The following is a 21345-nucleotide window of genomic DNA, read 5'->3' on the forward strand; positions in this document are numbered from 1 at the left end:
TTAGCAAGATAAGTTAACTATATGAGCACAACAACGTATGTGTAATAAGTTACCCCCAAGGATAAAACTAAAAGCAGGCTCGTTATACAAAATTTCCATACATTTAATGTTAGCGGTTGCATTATCGGTAGAACAACAAAATATCTTATCTAATAAGTTCCATTCTCTACATATCTCTACTAATCCATATTTTATCTTTTCACCCGTATGTCTTTCTAGCATTGTCTCAAAAGCAATTATTCTTTTTTGAATAATCCAATTTTGATCTATCCAATGTGCTGTTACACACATATAAGATTCTAAATGTGGGGGAGCAGACCAAATATCAGTTGTTATGCTAACCCTACCATTAAAAGATTTAAACATTTCAACTAATTCATAGCGCATTGATTCATATAATTTAATTGTGCGTCTTTTAAGAGTGCTCCTAGGGATTGCTCTATATTGTGGTTGCAAAGTTTTTCTAGTGAAACGCTCGTGTGCCCTACTTTCCCCGTGGTTAAAAGGCAATTCATCACAAATTACATACTTAGAAAATTCATCAATCATATCATTACAATTATATTTAAAAGGCATACTTGTGCTGGGAATGTCCCACTGTCGGCTTCCACTTGTGGTCCCGCTGCCGCTTGCTGCATGAGTTTATTTTGTGATTCCATGCTTCTTTGCTAAATGTTTGTTAAAAGATGTAACACCCCGTCATTTATCGGGTTTAAAAATAAAATATAATATAATAAAATAAAATATAACAAAATAAAATAAATAAGTGATATTAAATTATATTATTTTACGTAGTTAATTATAAGTAACAAAGTGGGGTATTTTTAACGGTAACGAGTTTAATCGCATGACGTTTTGTTTCAATTGTAATAATAACACAATAATTACTCAATTAATTAAATGATTAATTAAAAAAAAAATAATAAGGGGGAATTTGGAAGGGGTGGCCGGTTATTGTGAGGAGGAATGGGAGGAGTTTGTAACTCCTCTCATAAGTGAGTATTATGGCACATTAAGCTCACCTCTTAAGTGCCTATTAATTCTTAAGCATCATTTGAATTTCCTCACATTTCCTAAGCTTTCAAAGTGAACAAAATTCAGAAAATTTTCCTCTTTTCTTGTTCTTGTTTCGGTACTCAAGAAGAAAAAAAAAAAAAAAAACTTTGTTCAATCCAATCTTCAAATCAAAGGGTAAGTAAGTTGAGTTGTTATTTATAAATTTTATTTATAAGAAATTCTAGTATGAGATTATATAATATTTCTTTCAATATGATGACATCCTATGACTTATTAGGAGGATTGAGTATTTTATATAAGTTTTCTTTAATAATCCTTTGATAAAATTGATTTGTTAAAAGGGTTAAATCATATTTCTGTTATGCAAATTTTCCTTGATTTACATTCTTTAACAAAGTTTAAATTTGTTATAAGAATAAAGTCTATTCAAATGTTAAATTGAATTTATTTTACGATTTATATTTCTCTAACGAGATTTTAGTTTGTTAGATGAAATTTTAAGTGTGTGGATTAAGTGATGTAATTATCCATGAGTTTATAAATCCTTTAACAAAATTTGATTTGTTTAAAGGATTGTCCTTATATATATATATGTTCGATTTTAAAAAAAAAAAAATGTTGGTTTATGATTCTCTACAAAATTTAAATTTGATAAGAGGATCAAATATTTAATTTACTTATCATGGTTATGAAATTTTAAATGTTTTTGAAGATCTTGATGATGAGTATGTCTTAAGTTGTTAGCCTTATGTTTTGATGATGGCTTAGATTGTTGATGGGACTGTGTATTGCCAAATGTGTGGAAATATCAAGTGGTTGTGTGATAGGAAATTGGTCTTGTTTGTTTTATTTTAGTAGAATGAAAATTCGGTTTCGGTTGGTATGTAGGTTATGAGATTTAAAAAAAAGAAAAAAAGAAAGGATTTAATAATTCGAATAATAAAATAATAAAAAAATAATAATTAAAGTAAAAGGGGATTCCGGACAGCAGCTGCTGCCTCGGTAGTGGCGCCCCGATCCGGGTATCGGGTGTGTTCCGTTGTGGTTTTATTTAACCGATGTGTTTTTAAACCTCGTTAAAACGCTTAAAATAATTAAAAATAGTAATCGGATGCTAGAAATTATGAAATTTGGTACCCAAGATAATTGATGCGTTCCGGACGCAGCGGTGAAGTCGGATTTTTAATTTGAATTTTCTAAACTGTCCGATTTGGCCATAAAAGTTTCTGGTCAGAATGGGAATTTTGGAGCGAACATGAATTGGATGAAAACATTTGAAATTATCAAGTCTTTGTGATATTTTAGTAGTATGGAGTGGATTGTTTGTGAAAACCCGTTATTAAACGTGGTCGTTTTGTGTGTTTGTTAATTAGGACCTCGATTCATAAGAGGGTGAAATTCTTGTCGTGCTTGAACGTTGTTTGGAATTGCTGTGCTTAAAGGTACACGCTTAGACCATACTGTTTATATGGTTGTGCAAGTAATGTTGTTTTATTCCTAATCGAGGCATTGTAATCACATAAGGATTAGACACCTCAAATAATATGAAATGATTATGTGGAAATTGAGAATTTATGGATATGTTACCCAAAAGGGTTAACAAATGAATTGGAAAATTATCAACTATTTTTCCCATGGCATTCAGGGATCTTTATGATCACCATGGGGGTATGCATACTTAGCCTTTGGCGACCCGAACAGGACGGGCAACGTCTTAGGTAGGTGGTTGCCTTGGGATTAGCTCTCCTAAGTGTATTCCACCAAAACAAATTGGAAATATGACTTGCACGACCCGCACATGTCGGGCAACGTTGCAAGGTTGGAAATAATGAACAAAGATTACATAATAGAGCCTTTGCATGCTAGGGTAAACACAATGCTTGTATTCAACCTGTTTAATATATGTATGAAGTCTCTGACGTGTATTGGTTGTTCTTTGGAACCTGCTACGTGTTATCATACGACGTGCAGCAGGTTAATCGCAGGAGGGGGCTGGAGTGAGGATTCAGCTTAGAACCCGTAACTATCAAGTCTAGACTTACTTTGTAATGAGTCTAAATAATTCAGTTTATGTAACCAAATTTTGTGATGTTTTCTTTTATCTCGTACAATTTTAGTTAGTCTAGAGGCCGATGGGCTCTCGAGTTGTATGTAAAGACTTCCGCTGTTTGTTTGGTTTTGTTTTGTTTAGCGCTATTTTCTTTGTTGACCATATTCCTTTACCGTTGGAACGTTGACGATCCGAGTAAGGATGAGTTTTCTTGCGTCCGTTTGTGAGCCGGATTCATGTTCTCACATGATATTCCAGGTCACTTAAACCGGGCCGTTACAATTGGTATCAGAGCCAACGTTCCTTAGATGATAAAGGAATAAACGACCTAATAGAGAGTTGGGGAAATAGTCCTTAGGACGTAATTTTGCTGTATTGTGTTTGTGTTGTTGTGATAGTAATGTTTTATTTGTACATCCGTGTAGAATTAGGATATATGGATAAGGGAAAAACACCCATGCACTCACACACCCCTAGGAAGACTAGCGAAGTATCGATATTTGACCCAGAGACTGCCTGGAGAGAAATCTCCAATGCTGATATATGGAGAATAAGGAATGGTGAAAGTATCCGAGATTATAGGGAGAGGATGCGAATGGTTAAGGCAAAGGCTGATAGGGTATGGTATGATTTAGATTTAGACTTAAATGAATTACATCGTTTGTCTGAATCTAGGAAAAATGTAGAACCCGGGAAGGAGGGCGAGACCTACATATCAGACGACGCTGATATGGTCATGGAACAGTTGAAGGAGCGGGACCTACCCAACCCTCCACTAGTGGAAACCGAGGTTCAGTCGGAGAGTGATGTCAAAACGTGGGAGCCTAAGCGGGAACCACCTACTTACGTTGAGATTTCCAGTAATGATGAGGGCGACAATTGGGGGTCGCACTATGACCTATATGGCTATGGGACTGGGCTTGATAGGGTTTGCTCAGATGAAGAGGATCCCAAAGAAGACGAGGAGGAGGTACCAATAAACCACCCTAGAGATAGTGACAGTGAATCAGGAGAAGCACACTCGAACTCCAGCTCTAATTCTGGGGAAGATGCAGATGATGAGGATTTTGACTTAGCTAGCTATGAAGAGAGTGCTGACACTTGGGATGCTTAGTGTTAAGATAAGATGCCTCCTTTGTCAAGAAAGAGACTGTCTAGAAATGATGCTAACCGTACGCTAAGAAATCTGGTGAAAGCATTATCAAGTGTAAGCGCACCACGAGAGAGGTCTATGTCAGGATTAGCATCTAAAATGAGCAAACGGATTAGTCAGAGCAAACCCTCGACCTTCGACGGTAAAGGGGAACCGTCGGAGCTTGAACTCTAGTTAAGAGAATTCGACAAACTTTTTGATGTAGTAGAATGCCCGGAATAATTGAAAGTCAATCAGGCTGCATTTTATTTAGTTGGAGAAGCCGACTACTGGTGGGCAAACAGTAGATCGGGGTTGTTGGAGCAGGCTGAGGGGGATTTTGGTTGGGTTTTGTTTAAAAGGGCCATGCGGGAGAAATTCTATCCGCTGCACGTAAGGAAGGATAAGTCGAACGAGTTTGCGCGATTGGAAATGGGTAGTATGACATTAGACGAATATTATCACAAATTTATGGAATACCTCAAGTATTGCCCTGATGATGTACCCACTGAGGAGAAAAAGATGCAACGTTTTGAGTTAGGTTTATCTTTCGATATTCAAAAACATATTGAGAGTGACCGATATAACACACTGGAGCAGATGTATAAGCGAGCGTCACAAATAGGGAATATTTTGAGGAAAGAAAAAGAAAAAGAGAAGGTTAATGCCCCTGAGAAAAGGAAAGAAGTTTTTGGCCATGCAATGGAGAATGTGTCGGGCTTTCATCAGAAGAAAGCAAGGAATTTTGGAAATTTTCAGGGAGGCGGATCTAATTCGAATTCAGGAATTAGGAACAACACGAAGTTTGTTAAGCCATTATTCGATCGAGATGGCAATGAGAGGAGGTATTTCTGTAAGAGGTGCAAGAAAAATCATCCGGCAAAGGATTGTGAAGGAAATCTGATCGAATGTAATTTTTGCCACAAGAGGGGGCATAGATAGTTTGAATGCTACAGAAAGAAAGGGAGCGGAAGTCAACAGCCGAGTGGCCAAAACCGACAGCAGAATTTAAACAACGCTGGTAGTCAAGCCAGTCAACAGCACGGGAATGGAAATCGTGGCAATGATGGTCAAACGTTCCCGCAACCTTTTTATGGCGGGCAAGGCAGGGTTGGTGGGAATCGAGTAGAAGGGTCAGAAATGCAGCGCGGGGGAAATCACGTGGGAGGAAGTAATGTACAGCCGGCGAGCGGAAGGGTATCTGCGGTCAGTGCAAGAGAAGCTGACCAGGCGACAGATGTGGTTACAGGTACGTTCGCCATTCATTCTATAGCTGTGAATGTATTGTTTGATTCGGGAGCTACATGCTCATTTCTTGCAAAGAGTAAAGTGAACGAGTTGAATTTGGAGACCTTTGAAAAAGTTTCTTATACGGTGGCTGTACCATCGGGAAAATTGTACAGCTGTGAAAAACTGTATAGGGATGTACCCTTGAGGATAGGAAAGGTTGTGTTTCCTAGCGACTTGTATGTGTTAGATATGGAAGGTTTAGAAGTAATTTTGGGGATGGATTGGCTGGGAAGGTATAAGGCCACTATTGAATGCAGAGAGCAGAGAGTTTTGTTGGAAGGACCACGAGGAGAAAGCGTTAGATATAGGAAGTTTCCCAAGGGACCCAGGTCGAATTTGGTATCGACCTTAGAATTGCAAAGGCTTGTGAGGCAAGGACACCCTTTGTATTTGTGTCATATCAGCCAGGGGGATAAGAAAGATGGAAATCCCCAGGATATTGCTGTGGTGAATGCATTTTGGATGTTTTTCCGGACGAGATTCCCGGAATGCCACCTCAACGGGAAATTGACTTCACGATTGACTTGGTACCGGGGACTGGACCGATTTCTAAGGCCCCTTATCGTATGGCTCCAAAGGAGATGGAGGAGTTGAAGTCTCAACTTGAAGAATTGTTGGATAAAGGTTATATTCGACCTAGTGTTTCACCTTGGGGCGCTCCAGTTCTGTTTGTGAGAAAAAAAGATGGTAGTTTAAGGTTATGCATTGATTACAGGGAGTTAAACAAGGTAACAGTTAAGAATAAATACCCGTTGCCCCGGATAGATGACTTGTTTGATCAATTGAGAGGAGCCGGGATCTTTTCGAAGATTGATTTAAGATCGGGTTACCACCAGCTAAGAATAGCTGAAGGGGATATACATAAAACCGCATTCAGAACACGTTATGGACATTATGAGTTCACAGTGATGCCGTTTAGGTTGACAAATGCTCCAGCCGCGTTCATGTGCTTAATGAACCAAGTGTTTAGTGCGTACTTGGATAAATTCGTCGTTATCTTTATCGATGATATTTTGGTCTATTCGAAAGACCGAGAAGAACATCAGGAACATCTACGATTTGTCCTGCAAACCCTGCGAGAAAATAAGTTGTACGCGAAGTTGTCAAAGTGTGAATTTTGGTTGGATAAGGTATCATTTTTGGGTCATTTTGTCTCTAAGGAAGGTATTTCGGTGGACCCGGTAAAGGTGGAGGCAGTTCGAAGTTGGCCGTCACCTAAGAACGTCACCGAGGTACGAAGTTTCCTAGGTTTGGCCGGGTATTATCGTCGTTTTGTTAAGGATTTTTCGCGTATTGCTCGGCCCATGACCTCGTTAATGAAGAAAGAGAAGAGGTTCCAATGGACGGATGAATGTGAACAGGCCTTCATGACTTTGAAGGAAAGGTTAACTACGGCTCCTGTTCTTACTCTACCTGACCCTAAGTTGGATTATACTGTTTACAGTGACGCGTCGAAGAAAGGGTTGGGTTGTGTTCTGATGCAGGACCGTAAGGTGATTGCTTATACATCTCGACAACTGAAGGTACATGAAGTTAATTATTCGACCCATGATCTGGAGTTAGCCGCTATAGTTTTCGCTCTCAAGATATGGCGGCATTACTTGTATGGCGTTAAGTGTAGGATTTACACTGATCATCAGAGTCTGAAATATCTCTATACACAACCTGACTTAAACATGCGACAACGTCGGTGGTTAGAGTTGATGACAGATTATGATCTGGAGTTCGTATATCATGAGGGGCGAGCGAACTTGGTGGCCGATGCCTTGAGTAGGAAGTCTAGTCACTCGCTGTCTACCTTGGACGGAGTTGAAGAGTTGCATCGGGATTTTGCTAGACTGAACTTGGAAGTGGTACGTAATGGTGAACTATAGGGATGTCTGAACGCCTTGGCTATTCGACCTTCCTTCTTGAGGAAATTTTGAATTCTCAGGATAAAGACCCGAAACTCTTGAAATTAAAGGACCAAGCACGGGAAGGAACAGCAGAGGGATTCCTTGTCCATGAAGATGGAAGCTTGAGGTTCAAGGGTCGTTGGTGTTTACCGACAGGGGAGGAGTCTTTGAAGGAACGTATTCTGGATGAAGCCCATTGTACGAAATTTTCAGTACATCCGGGTGGTGACAAGATGTACCAAGATCTCAAGTTAATGTTTTGGTGGTCGGGGATGAAGAAGGATATTGCAGAATATGTCTCACGCTGCCTGACCTGTCAGAAGGTTAAAAGTGAGCATAAGAGACCAGGAGGGTTATTACAACCGTTAGAGACACTAGTATGGAAGTGGGATGATATCTCTATGGATTTTGTTGTGGGTTTACCTCGAACAAAAGCAGGTAATGATGCGTTATGGGTTATAGTTGATCGTTTAACTAAATCGGCTCGTTTCATCCCTATTAATTGTCGCTGGGAGATGGAACAATTGGCACGAGCCTACATTAAGTATGTCGTACGATTCCACGGTGTACCCCGTACTATTGTGTCAGATAAAGACACACGATACCTGTCACAGTTTTGGCAAACCTTGCAACAGGCAATGGGTACAACGTTGCTCTATAGTACGTCGTTTCATCCGCAGACGGACGGACAGACAGAACGAACGAATCAGGTATTGGAAGATATGTTACGTGCTATTGTCATGGAGTGGCAAGGTTCATGGGATGAACATTTGGATCTAGTTGAGTTTTCTTATAACAACAGTTATCAAGCCTCTATACAGATGGCCCCATTCGAGGCTTTGTATGGGCGTCGTTGTCGTAGTCCGGTTTATTGGGACAATTTTACTGAAGCGGTGACCTTAGGACCTGATTTGTTGTTTCAGATGAATGAGAAGGTAAGGTTGATAAGAGATCGGTTGAAAGCGGCACAGGATCGCCAAAAGTCGTATGCTGATTTGAAACGACGGCCTGAGGAGTTCACTGTGGGAGAACAGGTGTTACTCCGCGTATCACCCATGCGCGGAGTAGTACGTTTTGGTGCTCGGGGAAAGTTGAGCCCTCGGTTCATAGGGCCTTATGAAGTTTTGGAACGTGTGGGTAAAGTGGCTTATCGGTTAGCTCTTCCAAACTCTTTAGAAAAAGTACATGATGTATTTCATGTGTCTCAACTAAAGCGGTATCATGCCGCAGCCACTCATGTATTAGACCCTGAATCTTTAGATTTGGATGCATCTTTGTCGTACCCTGAGCAACCGGTTCGAATCTTGGATAAAAAGGTCCGTAGCTCTCGACGGAAGGATATAAGTATGGTAAAAGTACTGTGGTCAAATCACGAGCGTGAAGCGGCTACTTGGGAAACAGAAGACGCTATGCGAGAAAAGTACCCTCACCTTTTTCAGGTCAGTAGAGTTACGGGGACGTAACTTCTTAAGGGGGGTAGAGGGCGATAGGAATTTCGCGCAAGGAGTGTTAAATCTTTGTTTTGGTAGTCGTGTTTTATGATGTGGAGTTATAGTTGTGATAGCGTTTGTGTTCTATGTTTTCCGCTGCCACACAAGTTACGAGGACGTAACTTCTTTTAAGGGGGGTAGTCTGTAACACCCCGTCATTTATCGGGTTTAAAAATAAAATATAATATAATAAAATAAAATATAACAAAATAAAATAAATAAGTGATATTAAATTATATTATTTTACGTAGTTAATTATAAGTAACAAAGTGGGGTATTTTTAACGGTAACGAGTTTAATCGCATGACGTTTTGTTTCAATTGTAATAATAACACAATAATTACTCAATTAATTAAATGATTAATTAAAAAAAAAATAATAAGGGGGAATTTGGAAGGGGTGGCCGGTTATTGTGAGGAGGAATGGGAGGAGTTTGTAACTCCTCTCATAAATGAGTATTATGGCACATTAAGCTCACCTCTTAAGTGCCTATTAATTCTTAAGCATCATTTGAATTTCCTCACATTTCCTAAGCTTTCAAAGTGAACAAAATTCAGAAAATTTTCCTCTTTTCTTGTTCTTGTTTCGGTATTCAAGAAGAAAAAAAAAAAAAAAACTTTGTTCAATCCAATCTTCAAATCAAAGGGTAAGTAAGTTGAGTTGTTATTTATAAATTTTATTTATAAGAAATTCTAGTATGAGATTATATAATATTTCTTTCAATATGATGACATCCTATGACTTATTAGGAGGATTGAGTATTTTATATAAGTTTTCTTTAATAATCCTTTGATAAAATTGATTTGTTAAAAGGGTTAAATCATATTTCTGTTATGCAAATTTTCCTTGATTTACATTCTTTAACAAAGTTTAAATTTGTTATAAGAATAAAGTCTATTCAAATGTTAAATTGAATTTATTTTACGATTTATATTTCTCTAACGAGATTTTAGTTTGTTAGATGAAATTTTAAGTGTGTGGATTAAGTGATGTAATTATCCATGAGTTTATAAATCCTTTAACAAAATTTGATTTGTTTAAAGGATTGTCCTTATATATATATATGTTCGATTTTAAAAAAAAAAAAATGTTGGTTTATGATTCTCTACAAAATTTAAATTTGATAAGAGGATCAAATATTTAATTTACTTATCATGGTTATGAAATTTTAAATGTTTTTGAAGATCTTGATGATGAGTATGTCTTAAGTTGTTAGCCTTATGTTTTGATGATGGCTTAGATTGTTGATGGGACTGTGTATTGCCAAATGTGTGGAAATATCAAGTGGTTGTGTGATAGGAAATTGGTCTTGTTTGTTTTATTTTAGTAGAATGAAAATTCGGTTTCGGTTGGTATGTAGGTTATGAGATTTAAAAAAAAGAAAAAAAGAAAGGATTTAATAATTCGAATAATAAAATAATAAAAAAATAATAATTAAAGTAAAAGGGGATTCCGGACAGCAGCTGCTGCCTCGGTAGTGGCGCCCCGATCCGGGTATCGGGTGTGTTCCGTTGTGGTTTTATTTAACCGATGTGTTTTTAAACCTCGTTAAAACGCTTAAAATAATTAAAAATAGTAATCGGATGCTAGAAATTATGAAATTTGGTACCCAAGATAATTGATGCGTTCCGGACGCAGCGGTGAAGTCGGATTTTTAATTTGAATTTTCTAAACTGTCCGATTTGGCCATAAAAGTTTCTGGTCAGAATGGGAATTTTGGAGCGAACATGAATTGGATGAAAACATTTGAAATTATCAAGTCTTTGTGATATTTTAGTAGTATGGAGTGGATTGTTTGTGAAAACCCGTTATTAAACGTGGTCGTTTTGTGTGTTTGTTAATTAGGACCTCGATTCATAAGAGGGTGAAATTCTTGTCGTGCTTGAACGTTGTTTGGAATTGCTGTGCTTAAAGGTACACGCTTAGACCATACTGTTTATATGGTTGTGCAAGTAATGTTGTTTTATTCCTAATCGAGGCATTGTAATCACATAAGGATTAGACACCTCAAATAATATGAAATGATTATGTGGAAATTGAGAATTTATGGATATGTTACCCAAAAGGGTTAACAAATGAATTGGAAAATTATCAACTATTTTTCCCATGGCATTCAGGGATCTTTATGATCACCATGGGGGTATGCATACTTAGCCTTTGGCGACCCGAACAGGACGGGCAACGTCTTAGGTAGGTGGTTGCCTTGGGATTAGCTCTCCTAAGTGTATTCCACCAAAACAAATTGGAAATATGACTTGCACGACCCGCACATGTCGGGCAACGTTGCAAGGTTGGAAATAATGAACAAAGATTACATAATAGAGCCTTTGCATGCTAGGGTAAACACAATGCTTGTATTCAACCTGTTTAATATATGTATGAAGTCTCTGACGTGTATTGGTTGTTCTTTGGAACCTGCTACGTGTTATCATACGACGTGCAGCAGGTTAATCGCAGGAGGGGGCTGGAGTGAGGATTCAGCTTAGAACCCGTAACTATCAAGTCTAGACTTACTTTGTAATGAGTCTAAATAATTCAGTTTATGTAACCAAATTTTGTGATGTTTTCTTTTATCTCGTACAATTTTAGTTAGTCTAGAGGCCGATGGGCTCTCGAGTTGTATGTAAAGACTTCCGCTGTTTGTTTGGTTTTGTTTTGTTTAGCGCTATTTTCTTTGTTGACCATATTCCTTTACCGTTGGAACGTTGACGATCCGAGTAAGGATGAGTTTTCTTGCGTCCGTTTGTGAGCCGGATTCATGTTCTCACATGATATTCCAGGTCACTTAAACCGGGCCGTTACAAAAGATCCCGTACCACCACCTAACACGTATTCACAAAACACAATAAATAAATTTTTATAAAATATTAATACATAATGTATGTATAAAAAACTGAAAAAGTATTTACCTCTGGCGAAATTGTATGAAATTAAGAGCTTTACTCCTTGAGTTTCACAAATTTGACAAGTGCATAAGAAAACATCTGGATTGTCGGTTGGTTCTTTTGTAAAATACGACCACACATGTGAAACAGCTCTACCACTAGGAGGTGACATTGCCGGAAAAGGTTTTCTTACCGGTTCATCTTCATCTAAATTTAAATATAAAGACATACTCAGATATATACCACAATATATAAATAAATAATAATTTAAAATTTAATCAATTTGAAGAATAAAATTATAAAACTAACCGACAGTTTGGAAATTGACTCGTTTACCACGAGCTTGTCTTTATTGTTGTTGTAGTAGTTGTTCTTCATGTGATCTTGTTGATGACTGTCGAGAATTATGTATCCCAATAGGGGTCGTTGGTTCCTCTTCTTGTTCTTCTTCTTCATCAATTTTTTTTTCTCTTTCCACTTCTTCTGCATAATTGTGTAATTCTTGGTCGTACCCTTCTGAATAATTTGGTTCATAATTATAATTACTAATCGAAGGTGTTGTTTATACCGACGGAGTTGAAGTGGCCTTTCTTTTGGAGCTAGAACCTCCCAATGATTTTGCCACTTTAGTAATTTTTTAGAGGCTTTTTTCAAAAAAGAAGACATGATAATATTGAAATAATAATAGAATTAAAAAATAAATAAATAAATAATTAATAGACTAATTATGTAATTAACTAAATTAAGAAATAATTAAAAGACTAATTATGTAATTAAGAGAATAATTGCGTAATTAAGTAATTAAGTAATTAAGTAGAGAGAGTAGGAGAAGAGATGAGTTGTGAATGAAAATGATTGAAAGTGATGGGTATTTATAGAAAAAATTGCAATGGTTAGAAACGGCTAGTTAACGGCTATATTTCCGGTTCCGATTCCATGGAACCGCTGGGCTGGTTCACCCGGACCGGTTTCGGTTCCGGTTCCATGGAACCGTTGGACCGGTCCCGGTTCCGGTTCCGGTTCATGCAGTTTTTTCCGGCGGTTTCAAGGTTCCGGCAACTTTTTTCCGGCGGTTTCACGGTTCCGCAGTTCGGGCCGGTTCGGAACCTATCGCGAACGATTCCGGATCCGGTTCCAAGCGGTTCGGTTACGGGTAATCCGCCCCGTGGCCATCCCTACCAGTAGGTATATAAAATTATAGTCCAACTTCCAACCATATCAACAATAAAAATGTGTGTAGAAATAAATTTATAAAGAAAATAAAACCACACAGTTGGGATCATCTTCACTCCTCATAAACATAATATCCATGCGTATTTCATTATCTTCCACACTTAACACATTTATCATCTAGAAATCTAGTTGCTCTACTATGAGAGATGTGAGGCCCAATATTAATTATGGCTCTTAACTACTAAATATATTATCATAAGTTCTTATCTATTAAATATTAAAGCGGTGATTTTTTATTTTTTATGATCCGGATCACAGTATAAAAATACGTAAACAGCTTTGATCGTGGTAACGAAACAGTGATACAGTAACAGGAATGATGCAGTTATTGTCAAGGAACCAACTCAACCAAAAGCTTAAGCTCATGATATACTCTAACACGCCAATTCACACGAGAGCCCATTGGGCTAGAAGTGTGGATGTGCACATGCACTGAACATTCTACATTAAATGAGGGGTGGTTGAGATTCAAACCTGTGACCTCTTGTCATGATGGTTTCTGATACCATGTCAAGGAACCAACTCAACCAAAAGATTAAGCTCATGGTTGAGGCCCCAAGATATGTAATATACTCTAATAGTTATTATAATGCCTAAATATCATTCGAAACCATAAGATATCCCGACCCAAAACGTGAAAAATATCAAAACTTTTATTTTGAAAACAAAGCACCAACTTGCCCCTTGTAGGACCGGCCCTACCTCTATTTAAAGGGGCAAAATACGTTCCAATTTACAAACCAAGACGCAACAACATACAACATTCAAAAACAAAGCTAAAAACATAAAAAAAGATGAAGCAAAATGGGATTGCACTTATGGTGCTCATGCTCTCACTTGTTGTGTTAACAATGAGCTCTGCCTCAGCTGATGAATCGGGCATGGCGGTTCCGGTGAACCGCAAGCTGATGAATCAGTTTCCTCTGACGAAGATTATTATGGTTGGGGAGCTTGGTCAAGGATGCCTCCGCCATGGGGCTTGGTGCGGCTTCCAGCCACAGGGTCATCCACCCTGTTGCCCACCATATACTTGTCAATATGATGCTAATATTGAAGAAACCTGCAACTGATCCACAACCCATGCACCCTAAATATTTCTTAATTAATTCCATAAATAATCCAGCAGTATATGCTAAGCTGGGCCTGTGCTTGGAAACAATGCAAGTATCTATCGTTAAAATTGGAGTGATTATATCTCATATTTATGTCTACCCTTTAATGTTTTTCTTTATGTTAGATTACATGCATCATTTTTAACCATCCTTTATTATTATGACTTATAAGCCTAATATTAGTTTGTAAGTTGAGCTTGTATGGACTTAAAAGAGTATAAGTTAGGAATAGAGGTGTTGTTTCGGGTTATTAGGTCGGTTTTGGATCAGGTATTTTGAATCGGTTTAAAATGGATCGTGTGTCAACATTGACTATTATGTAATTATAAAATTATATTTAAGTCGGGTCAATCAGATTCGATTATAAGGTCGAGTGGGTATCGGATCATCTAATCTGTTTTAAACACCTTTAGTTAAGAAATATTGATTAGTGGAATGGAGTGGAGAGTGGAGTTGAGGTGTAGTCAAAGAATCAAACAAAATATAAATGGCTTGGTGAAAAAAAAAACAAGTGAATGAGATGAACCGGAATAAATCCACGAATAAGATTGAAAATGAAAATGAGTGATAAGATCGCTAAAAACAGCAAATAAGTACAAATTTATAGTGACAAAATATCAGTATTTACATATAATTAAAACACTAAAAACATGACTTACTCGAAAAGGTGAAGTCACGAGATATACATACTATAAGACAAGAAAAGGTCAACTAATTTGAATTTGACAAATTAAGATTCATTTAAATTGTCATATATGTTAACCTTAACTAAGTTATTGGCTTGATTTTACCTACTTTCAAATCTAACATTTTCTTTGGTAAGTTTACTATTCATTTTTTGTCATTTTTGTTAATGTATTTCTAGTATGTTTATCTTTTTATTTTTGAACTTTTTGATTCTCTTGTTTTCCACTAAAAAAAGAAAATAGAATGCAAAAATATGCATATGTGAATTATCTACTACTCTAAAATGAAAGCAACAATTACCAATTGATATTTTTGAAATTTTTAAAATAATACTTTCTCTGTTCATGAAGTTTTTATAAGAAATATTTAGAGAATTAAGAAAATAGAATATTTTAAATAATGCATATACTTCTATTTTATTAAATGATAAATTTAATAGGAGAAAAGTGGAGACTATAAAATTAAAAAAATATTCAAATTGAAAAAGATTATATGTATTTATAAAATTAGTGGAAAACATGGGAGGGTAATAAGGAATATAAAAATTTTAAATAAAGTTAGTGGATAATATATAAGAGCCATAAGCATTATTTAATTATTAAAATAAGGATAAACAAAATTATTGAATCTAAAAATTTTGTTTTAAATAAGAAAATTTTTTATAAAAATAATAAATAAAATAACTTAAAATGACAAATGAAATTTTTTAAAAAAACGGAAGGACTATTCGCTTTGTAGTCTCATATAATCGTTTTTATTACTTGAGCCCCACTTTCTAAATTTTGCGTAAACAATTGAGCTTACATAATCATCAAAGATTCATCTTAGCAATCTGATTTATAGTCAAAAACGGTTTGTGCGATAGAAACTAGACACATTAGGATCATAAATCATGAATCATGAAATTAATAAATTCATGTCAAGATAAAAGTATCACGGACGCTCAAGTCTCGTCTCAAGACCAAAGAACGAAAGCTACTGACCAGCCCAAAAAAATCATGCTCGTTTGAACACTCATTTCTCATTCGAGCAAAATTATGATCATTTGAGCAACTCTTCTTCCAATGAGGAATACGCATTTGCTCGTTGGAGTGTTCCTTTGCTTGTTCGAGGGTTGTTGTGCTCGTTCAAGCCATTGCATCTACACCCGTGTACTTAACCAAGCACCCTCTTCAGATAGTTTTTATCTCAAGACATAACCCAAAGCTCAACACCAAACGGAGTCACTAAAGAAATTATCATTTTTCGTTTGTGATTCATTTTAAGAATGTAGGATTGTAAACATTATTCATGTAATAGGTGCATATTTCGATGGTCAGAAGTGATAGAATGAGAATAACTTAGATCACTCAAAATCCAGCTCCTTCAAAAATAGAGTATGGTTTGTCACCAGGAACGTTTGATGATTCAGGTGATGGAAGTGCTACAACTTACAACTTTGTTTTCTATAAGTCGGGCCAAATCCATGAGGCAATCACCGGGCCTCTCAAGCCCGATACTGTTTATTACTACCGTTGTAGCGGGGATGCTTCTCGTGAGTTCAGTTTCAAGACTACACCACCTCAATTGCATCTCAAATTTGTTGTCATAGGTACGTTTTTGTATAATCTTGTTCCGTTGTTCGTCTATGTAATTCTCTTCACTTACTAACAGTTCAATTCATCACAAGACTACACCAGTTGTTCCCGATGATCACAATAAGCATGAAATGCCATTGCACAAAGCAAGGCTAAGGGCGTGTTCAGCGTATTAGTAATTGCGACTGTGAATAATTTTAATTTATGAAGCTAAAACATCTCTTTATAATCAAAAAATATCACTGATAAAGCAGTACTTGTAATAACCAAAATTGTAATATCCTTGCCAATTTCATTATCTTCCACACATTTATCACCCAAAACTTCTATTTAAAGGAGCACTAGCTAGCTAGCGTCTAACATTATTATTATATTATTATTATTTGAAAAAAAAAAAAAACCCTCCAAATTAAATAATATTAAAGATAGTAGTAATAAAAATGATGAAGCAAAAAGGCATAGTTATTATGTTTGTGATCATGCTCGTTCAAGTTCACCGTAAGCTGTAGCTTCCGGTTTCAGATACTATTATGTTTAAAAAGCTTGCTGCATCACTTAACCTTAACCTTAATAATAATAGTAATAATAATAATAATAATAATAAAGTTTAATTTACAGCAAAAATGCTTGTATGGATGTCATTAGACGCTCGCCCTTTGCTGATATCGGACTCTTTTCATGGGCTCCTAGGGCTTCTTTAGCCAATACTGCAGTAAGAAAGAGGAAGAAATACACTACCAAGTGTGAGGAGCATGGCTACAAATTTATCCCTTTTGCTTTCTCCACCTTTGGAGAGCCAGGGGAGGACGCGCTCGACTTGTAATCTAGAATTGCTTCGTTTTTTTTAGGTAATTCTAATAGCACCAAGTCTAAGACATATATTTTTCAAAGACCTATTGCTCGACTTCCCAACAACTTCTTGTAAAAGTCTATGGAATATAATAATAATAATAATAATAATAATAATAATAATAATAATAATGTTGGGCAAGGTCTAAAATGTGGGGTTTGGTGCGGCTGGCACCCTAGTGGTGCGCCGCCCTGTTGTCCACCATATTGTTCCAATTATGATCCTGGTTTTGATTTAATATGTATGTTTATGATCCAACAAAAAATATAAATATATTTATTTGCAACCAATTGTTATTATTTTATATTTCCAAATTCCGATCCATATTCAACAATAAACAAATTAAATATATATGTTGTGCTAGCTGAATATCAAAATGCATGTAGGCGTAGCTAGCTATTTAAATATAAAGTTGGGATCGGAGATGTTACAACTTAATTTTAGTTCTGTTTATGATAATCCAAGTCAAGTATTCTACGTTGTACTACTGTTCAATGTGGTTAACTGGGTGTTGTATAACATTATTGTGTTATTTGTTTTAAAATTAAAATTTTTTTTTTTGCAATTTTTAATATTTTATTATTATATTTATTTATTTATTAGTACAATAAATAAATTGTTCAGATTTCATAATACTAAGAATTACGCTTATAAATATTTATCATGTCATTCATATGATAATAAAAGTTTGATTATAATATAAACACAAATTCTTGTAAGAGACGGTCTCGTCGAGAGACTATTTCTAATTGGACCGGCCTATTATATATTATTTAAAACATTATAAGTAGGCATTAGGAATGATGTAAGTAGACATTTAAGATATTGAATGTGGGCAATAAGGATACTATAAGTAAGCATTAAGAATAATGTAAGTAGACATTAAGAATACGGTAAGTAGACATTAATCTTTAATGAGCTGGGTTTAAGATACGTCTCTCAACGAGACGGTCTCTCAAGAGACTAACTGTAATATAAAATAGTTTTTTAATTTTCAATTATCACCTAATACCAAATTTTAAATGATAATGTGTTTGAATGAATATAGTGAAAAAATTAAAATTATTAAAAGAAAATAAGCATAATTATTAAATTTGTCAAGAGATATTAGTACGGAATGATTTTCCAATACCATTTTCACACCATTAATTATTACTCATTACCAAACGCATTATTAAAGTTTATTTTTACAAGACTGAGCACGCACACATAACAACTACTTAGAAAACAAATAATATAATTACCTACGCTGTTATTTACAAGTTAGTAATAGCTTAAATATAAATCATCAAACTCAGATTTTTTAAGTTTCTTCAGTATATAGATGTGTATCAGATTAGGGTTCTAAATTGTTACCCATTAATGATTTCTCCATCCCATCTTTTTTTTTTTCTCTCCTTTATTAATCCAATTACAAAATTAATATTTTTACTTACAACATCTCATTGGAAATAAAACATCCAATTAAAGAACTTTTAACCAATAATTTTTAATTTAATATCCAATTAAAAAGGCGCAACAATAAATCAGATTCTGATACCTTAATAGAGTTTAGAAAATAAGTATGTAACCGTAAGTGAACCTTCTTTGAGCTAGTAATGAAGGTTCACTTACGGTTACACACTCAATTTCTTAAATGAGTGTGTAACCGGGAAGAAAAGGCAACTCACTTATTAGCCAAAGGAGATACGCTACTAAAACTAATTGGTTTTATAAGTAAACCTTCTTTAAACATGTAAATGAGTTATCTTTTCTTCTCCTTATTTGGTTTACTCAAACTTATTTCTTAAAAGCTACGAACATTCGAAGTAGGATGAGGTAGAATGCTCAAAACTTGCTGGTCCGAAAACCATTTTAAAGCACTTTTTGGTCATAAGGTAGGCCGGAGGGAAGGGTGCGAAAATCATTATAAAAAACTTTTAATGTGTATCAAATAAGATTTTAGTAGAATACTTTCTCAATCTCAAAAAATTTACTTTACTTTCCTTTTTAACATAACATATTATATATCTTCAATTTCTATTTTTCACCATAAACCGCAATCCACACTCTTTTAACTCACAACCACACATTTAACTTACAATTTCAATTCATTTGCCCATTTTAACTTAATCCATAGTTCTTAATTGTCAAAAAATAGTTTAGTGTCTTGCTATGATTTATTGCAAACCAATATAATGTAAATAGTGGTATATAAAATTATAGTCCAACTTCCAACCATATTAACTATAAAAATGTGCATAGAAATAAATTTATAAAGAAAACAAAACCACACAGTTGGGATCATCTTCACTCCTCATTAACATAATATCCATGCGTATTTCATTATCTTCCACACTTTAACACATTGATCATCTAAAAATCTAGTTGCTCTAGTATGAGAGATCTGAGGCTGAATATTAATTATGGCCCTTAACTACTAAATATATTATCGTAAGTCTCTAACTATTAAATATTAAAGCGGTGTTTTTCTTTTTTTTTTATGGTCCGGAGCACAGTATAAAAATGCGTTAACAGTTACGATCGTGGTAACGAAACAGTGATACAGTAACAGGAATGATGCACTTATTGTCAAGGAATCAACTCAACCAAAAGCTTAAGCTCATGATATACTCTAACACGCCAACTCACCCGAGAGTCCATTGGGATAAAAGTGTGGATGCGCACATGCGCTGAATATTCCACTTTAAATGAGGGGTGGTTTATATGAGAGGTGGTTGAGATTCAAACCTGTGACCTCTTGTCACGCTGGCTTCTGATACCATGTCAAGGAACCAACTCAATCAAAAGACTAAGCTCATGGTTGAGGCCCCAAAACATGTAATATACTCTAACAGTTATCATAATGTCTAAATATCGTTCGAAACCATAAGATATCCCGACCCAAATTTGGTTCTTTTACACTGTTACAACTTGAGAAATATCAGAACTTTTATTTTGAAAACAAAGCACAAACTTGCCCCTTATAGGACCGGCCCTGCCTCTATTTAAAGGGGCAAAATACGTTCCAATTTACAAACCAAGACGCAACAACATACAACATTCAAAAACAAAGCTAAAAACATAAAAAAAAGATGAAGCAAAATGGGATTGCACTTATGGTGCTCATGCTCTCACTTGTTGCGTTAACAATGAGCTCTGCCTCAGCTGATGAATCGGGCATGGCGGTTCCGGTGAACCGCAAGCTGATGAATCAGTTTCCTCTGACGAAGATTATTATGGTTGGCGGGATTGGTCAAGCATGCCTCAGCTATGGGGCTTGGTGCGGCTTCCAGCCAGGGGGTCAGCTACCCTGTTGCGCTCCATATACTTGCAAATATGATTCTGGTTTAGAAAAAACCTGCTACTGATCCAAAACCCATGCACCCTAAATATTTCTTAATTAATTCCATAAATAATCCAGCAGTATATGCTAATCTGGGCCTGTGCTTGGAAACAATGCAAGTATCTATCATTGAAATTGGAGTGATTATATCTCATATTTATGTCTACCCTTTAATGTTTTTCTTTATGTTAGATTACATGCATCATTTTTAACCATCCTTTATTATTATTACTTATAAGCCTAATATTAGTTTGTAAGTTGAGCTTGTATGGACTTAAAAGAGTATAAGTTAGGAATAGAGGTGTTGTTTCGGGTTATTAGGTCGGTTTTGGATCAGGTATTTTGAATCGGTTTAAAATGGATCGTGTGTCAACATTGACTATTATGTAATTATAAAATTATATTTAAGTCGGGTCAATCAGATTCGATTATAAGGTCGAGTGGGTATCGGATCATCTAATCTGTTTTAAACACCTTTAGTTAAGAAATATTGATTAGTGGAATGGAGTGGAGAGTGGAGTTGAGGTGTAGTCAAAGAATCAAACAAAATATAAATGGCTTGGTGAAAAAAAAAACAAGTGAATGAGATGAACCGGAATAAATCCACGAATAAGATTGAAAATGAAAATGAGTGATAAGATCGCTAAAAACAGCAAATAAGTACAAATTTATAGTGACAAAATATCAGTATTTACATATAATTAAAACACTAAAAACATGACTTACTCGAAAAGGTGAAGTCACGAGATATACATACTATAAGACAAGAAAAGGTCAACTAATTTGAATTTGACAAATTAAG

This window comes from Amaranthus tricolor, chromosome 5 (genome assembly GCF_026212465.1).
Source record: "Amaranthus tricolor cultivar Red isolate AtriRed21 chromosome 5, ASM2621246v1, whole genome shotgun sequence".
NCBI classification, from domain to species: domain Eukaryota; kingdom Viridiplantae; phylum Streptophyta; class Magnoliopsida; order Caryophyllales; family Amaranthaceae; genus Amaranthus; species Amaranthus tricolor.